Below are 6603 nucleotides of genomic sequence, written 5' to 3'. Positions count from 1 at the left end.
TATACAGTTAGGTCTATATATATTTAGACACTGACACAATTTTCATGATTTTGACTCTGTATGCCACCGGAGCAGAATTAAAAATAAAACAATCAAAATGAAATTGAAGTGCAGACTTGAAAATTTAATTCAAGGGGTTGAACAAAAAAAAACATAAAATGCTTGGGAATTACAACTATTTTTATACACAGTCCCCCCATTTTAGAGGCTCAAGTGTAATTGGACAAATAAATATAATCATTAATAAAATATAAATTTTTAATATTTTGTTGAGAATTCTTTGCAGGCAATGGCTGCCTTAAGTCTGGAACTCATGGACATCACCAGAGACTGGGTCTCCTCCTTTGTGATGCTTCGTTAGGCCTTTACTGCAGCTGACTTCAGTTGTTGTTTGTTTGTGAGTCTTTCTGCCTTTAGTTTTGTCTTCAGAAAGTGAAATGCATGCTCAATCCAGTTGAGATCAGGAGATCGACTCAGCCATTGCAGAATATGCCACCTACCTTCAGCGACCTTGTACTATGTGTGTTCGATTGCTCATTGCTCATTGCTGTTTGATTGCTTCAGTCTGTTGTGCTGCTGAGAGGTTTGTGTTTGTAGCTTCGTGTACCTTCGCGTTTTATTGAATCTCTACCTTACTTTCACTCCCTTTTGTCTAAAGTGATAATATATAACTTAATTCCCACCATATTTCTGGTGTTATCTTTCAAACTAATCTAACTAATTTGATCGTTCGCCTTTAAAAACCGCGAGTGCAGCTTGTTATCCCGTTAGCTTGTCACTCGCGGTTCCATTTGCATTTCTATTCGGGCCTATTATTATTTTTATTTCTTTTTTCTTTTTTCCTCGCTCCGTTTTTCACGAGCTCATCAAACAACAGTGGTAAGTTAAGTTGGTAAGTTGGCTTCTTCTCCTGCTATTGTTGTTTGCACTGTTTGCCATATGTATAGTTTATCTGTCTCTGTCAGCAGCGAGGGATTCACATGTGATAAATGCAGGGAAATAGTTAGGCTGACAGAGAAGGTTTTAGAACTAGAGACATGCATCCAAACTTTAGTTGAGGACAGTAAGAATGTGAGGGCTGTAGATACTGCTTTGGATGCGACTAGCTCAGGGAGTCCTGTACATTGTTCGGTTTCGGTTGAGCCTGTGCAGCAGGGCAACTGGGTGACAGTGAGGCGGCCTAGTCGTAGGTCAAAACACCTCTCTTCCGTTCTGATCAAAACATCAAACAGGTTCTCCCCACTCGGTGACGCACCCACTGAGAAACCTGATGAAAGTGCTCTAGTTATTGGCGATTCTATTGTACGGAACGTGAAAATAGAGACACCAGCCACCATAGTCCATTGTTTACCAGGAGCCAGAGCGCCTGACATCTTGACAAATTTAAAAGTGCTGACTAATGCTAAACGTAAATTCAGTAAGATTGTTATCCACGCCGGGCGCTAATGATGTTCGACCGCCAGTCGGAGATCACTAAAAATAATGTTAAAGAGGTGTGTGAACTTGCAAGTAAGATGTCAGACACTGTAATATGCTCTGGTCCCTCCCTGCTTACCGGGTGATGAGATTCATAGCAGACTGTCGTCACTTAATGGCTGGATGTCTAAGTGGTGCCCGCAAAATAACATAGGCTTTATAGACAATTGGAAGAATTTTTGGGGCAGACCTGACCTGTTGAAAAGAGATGGTGTTCATCCCTCCTGGGGTGGTGCCGCTCTTCTCTCTAGAAATATGGCACATAGTCTTAGAGTTTGTACTTGACTAACTGGAGCCCAGGTCAGGAAGCAGACAGACTGGCTAAACCGATCGTCTGCTAGCCGCCTCACGTCACAGAAGTCAGTTAACTCTCAGCACATAGAAACTTTTTCACCTAGATATCACTCTATAGAGACTGTGTCTGTTCCCCGAACTAGAAAATACAGAAAACATCCAAACCAAACTAATAGTAACAATTTAATTGTTCAACAAATAAAAAAACAATATAATACAGATAAACACATGATAAAGCTTGGCTTACTGAATATTAGATCCCTTTCTTCAAAAGCACTTTTTGTAAATGATATGTTCATAAACTAGATGTGCTTTGTCTGACAGAAACCTGGCTAAAACAAGATGATTGCATTACTTTAAACGAGTCTACACCCCAAGATTGCTGTTACAAACATGAACCGCGTCCAAAAGGTAAAGGGGGAGGTGTTGCTACAATTTATAGCAATATTTTCAGTATCTCTCAGAGGTCGGGTTTCAAGTATAATTTGTTCGACGTAATGGTGCTTCATATAACACTATCTAAAGAAACAAGTGTTAATGATAAATCCCCTGTGATGTTTGTACTGGCTACTGTATACAGGCCACCAGGCCACCATACAGACTTTATTAAAGAATTTTCTGATCTTCTATCGGAGTTAGTGCTGACTGCAGATAAAGTCCTAATCGTTGGTGATTTTAATATCCATGTTGATAATGAAAGAGATTCGTTGGGATCAGCATTTATAGACATTCTAAACTCTATTGGTGTTAAACAACACGTGTCAGGACCTACTCATTGTCGAAATCATACTCTAGATTTAATACTGTCACATGGAATTGATGTCAGTGGCATTGAAATTTGGCAGCAGAGCGATGATATCTCAGATCATTATCTAGTCTCCTGTATATTCTATATAGCTAAAGCTGTAAAGCCAACTCCTTGTTACAAATATGGTAGAACCATTACCTCTACCACAAAAGACTGCTTTATAAATAATCTTCCTGACTTATCTCAGTTCCTCAGCATATCCAATAGCTCAGAACACCTTGATGATGTAACTGAAACTATGGACTCTACGGTTGCTCCTTTACGCTTAAGGAAGATTAAGGATAAGAGTCCAACACCGTGGTATAATGAGCACACTCGTGCCCTAAAGAGAGCAGCCCGGAAAATGGAGCGCAGCTGGAGGAAAACTAAATTAGAGGTATTTCGTTTAGCTTGGCGGGAAAGTACCCTATCCTACAGAAAAGCATTAAAAACTGCTAGATCTGATTACTTTTCGTCTCTTCTAGAAGAAAACAAACATAACCCTCGGTATTTATTCAATACAGTAACTAAATTAACGAAAAATCAAGCATCAACAGGTGTTGGCATTTCCCAAGAGCATAGCAGTAATGACTTTATGAACTACTTCACTTCCAAGATCGATACTATCAGAGATAAAATTGTATCCTTGCAGCCGTCAGCTACAGTATCGCATCAGATAGCGCACTATAGATCCCCTGAGGAACAATTCCATTCATTCTCTACTGTGGGAGAGGAAGAATTGTATAAACTTGTTAAATCATCTAAACCAACAACATGTATGTTAGACCCGATTCCATCTAAACTACTAAAAGAGCTGCTTCCAGAAGTCATAGATCCTCTTTTGGCTATTATTAATTCATCATTGTCATTAGGATATGTCCCCAAAACCTTCAAATTGGCTGTTATTAAGCCTCTCATTAAAAAAACACAACTTGACCCCAAATATCTAGTTAATTACAGACCGATCTCAAATCTCCCTTTTCTCTCAAAGATACTAGAAAATGTAGTATCCTCACAATTATATTCCTTCCTAGAGAAAAATGATATCTGTGAGGAATTCCAGTCAGGATTTAGATCGTATCATAGTACTGAGACTGCTCTCATTAGAGTTACAAATGACCTGCTTCTATCATCTGATCGTGGTTGTATCCCTTTATTAGTTCTACTGGATCTTAGCGCCATGCTCGACACTATCGACCACAACATTCTTTTGAATAGACTACAAAACTTTGTTGGCATTAGTGGAAGTGCCTTAGCATGGTTCAAATCGTACTTATCTGACCGCCATCAGTTCGTAGCAGTGAATGAAGAGGTATCATATCGATCACAAGTGCAGTATGGAGTACCTCAAGGCTCAGTACTAGGGCCGTTACTTTTCACGCTTTACATGTTACCCTTGGGAGATATTATCAGGAGACATGGTGTTAGCTTTCACTGTTATGCTGATGATACTCAGCTCTATATTTCTTTGCGGCCTGGTGAAACACACCAAATTGAGAAACTAACGGAATGCATAGTCGATATAAAAAACTGGATGACGAGTAATTTTTTACTGCTAAATTCTGAAAAAACAGAGGTGTTAATTATCGGACCTAAAAACACCACATGTAATAACTTAGAACATTATCTAACACTCGACGGCTGCTCTGTCAATTCTTCTTCATCAGTCAGGAACCTAGGTGTGCTGTTTGATAGCAATCTTTCATTTGAAAGCCATGTTTCTAGCATCTGTAAAACTGCATTTTTTCATCTCAAAAGCATATCTAAATTGCGACCAATGCTCTCAACGTCAAATGCAGAAATGTTAATTCATGCGTTTATGACCTCAAGGTTAGACTATCGTAATGCTTTATTGGGTGGTTGTTCTGCACGCTTGATCAACAAACTACAGTTAGTCCAAAATGCAGCAGCTAGAGTCCTTACTAGAACCAGGACATATTAGCCCGGTTCTGTTAACACTGCACTGGCTCCCTATCAAACATCGGATAGATTTTAAAATCTTGTTAAGTACTTATAAAGCCCTGAATGGTTTAGCTCCTCAGTACTTGAGTGAGCTCTTATCACATTATAGTCCTCCACGTCCAATGCGTTCTCAAAACTCTGGCCGTTTGATAATACCTAGAATATCAAAATCAACTGCGGGCGGCAGATCCTATTCCTATTTAGCACCCAAACTCTGGAACAATCTACCTAACACTGTTCGGGAGGCAGACACACTCTGTCAGTTTAAATCTAGATTAAAGACCCATCTCTTTAGCCTGGCTTACACATAACACACTAATACGCTTCTATTATTCAAATCCGTTAAAGGATTGTTAGGCTGCATTAATTAGATCAACCGGAACTGGGAACACTCCCCATAACACACAATGTACTCGTTACATCGTAAGTAGAATGGCATCTACGCTAATATTTGTCTGTTTCTTTCCTATTCTGTTTCTCAGTCTGTATCCGGTCAGATGGGGGATCAGCACCAAGAGATGATGTCTACAGCCCTGATCGTCAGCGGAGACCAGGACACCCAGATGACCCCCAGAGACATATCCCCAGTGAAAACCTCGATTGAATACAATAAAACTAAAAAAATATAACTAAAATATAATAAAATACCTAACTACATAATACTACTATTGTTAGAAATTGCAACAAAATTAAAATAGAAATATAAACTTTTGAACTGCGGGTTTCGTCTGGTCAGAGGAAAACTGGCCCCCCGACTGAGCCTGGTTTCTCCCAAGGTTTTTTTCTCCATTCTGTCACAGAGGGAGTTTTGGTTCCTTGCCGCTGTCGCCTCTGGCTTGTTCAGTTGGGGACACTTAATTTCTAGCGATTTTCGCCGATTTGATTGCACAGATAATATTTAAACTAAACTGAGCTAGACAATGACATCTCTGAATTCAATAATGAAATGCCTTTAACTGAAAATTGAAAATTGAGTGTTTGATCTTATCATTATACATTACTGACACTATCCTCTAATTTAATACTGTTAAGTGCTTTGACACAATCTGTATTGTTAAAAGCGCTATATAAATAAAGGTGACTTGACTTGACTTGACTTCAAAAACTCCTGGGTTGCTTTTGCTGTATGTTTTGGGTCATTGTTCATTTTTACTATGAAGCGCCGTCCAGTCAACTTTGCTGCATTTGGCTGAATCTGGGCAGACAGTATATCCCTATTCACTTCAGAATTCATCCAGCTGCTTCTGTCCTCCTTCTGTCACGCCATCAATAAACAAGCCATGCATGCTCATGCCATCACACTGCCGCCATCATGTTTCACAGATGATGTTGTATGCTTTGGATCATGAGCTGTCCCAGGCCTTCTACATACTTTTTTCTTCCCGTCATTCTGGTACAGGTTTATCTTAATTTCAGCCATTCAAAGAATGCTTTTCCAGAAGTGGTCTGGCTTTTTTAGATGTCTTTTGGCAAAGTCTAATCTTGCCTTGTTTGCACATTGTGGTGAACCCTATGTATTTTCTCTCGTGAAATCTACTGTAGACTTTGACAGTGACATACCTCCTGGAGAGTGTTCTTCTCTTGGCTGGATGCTGTGAAAAGGTTTTTCTTTACCATGGAGAGGATCCTCTGATCATCCACCACTGTTGTCCTCCATGGACATCCAGGCATTTTTACTTTGCTGAGCTCACCAGTGCATTCTTTTTTTTCTTTTTCTTTTTTCAGAATGTACCAGACTGTTGATTTGGCCACTCCTAATGTTCCTGCTATCTCTCTGATGGATTTGTTTTGTTTTTGAAGCCTAACAATTGTCTGTTTCACCTGCATAGAGAGCTTTTTTTACTGCATGATGTGGTTCAGAGCAAGAGCTTCCAATTGCAAATGGCACATAGAATCAAATCCAGAACTTTTACCTGCTTAACTGATGTAGAAATAATGTAGGAATAACCCACACCTGTCCATGAAAAAGCTTTTGAGTCAATTGTCCAATTACTTATGGTCCCTTGAAAAAGGGGGGAGGTACATATTAAAGAGCTGTAATTCCTTAACCTTTCCTCCAATTGTGATGGGAATACTTGAATATG

This window comes from Onychostoma macrolepis, chromosome 18 (genome assembly GCF_012432095.1).
Source record: "Onychostoma macrolepis isolate SWU-2019 chromosome 18, ASM1243209v1, whole genome shotgun sequence".
Classification (NCBI taxonomy): Eukaryota; Metazoa; Chordata; class Actinopteri; order Cypriniformes; family Cyprinidae; genus Onychostoma; species Onychostoma macrolepis.
This window is presented reverse-complemented; position numbering follows the sequence as displayed.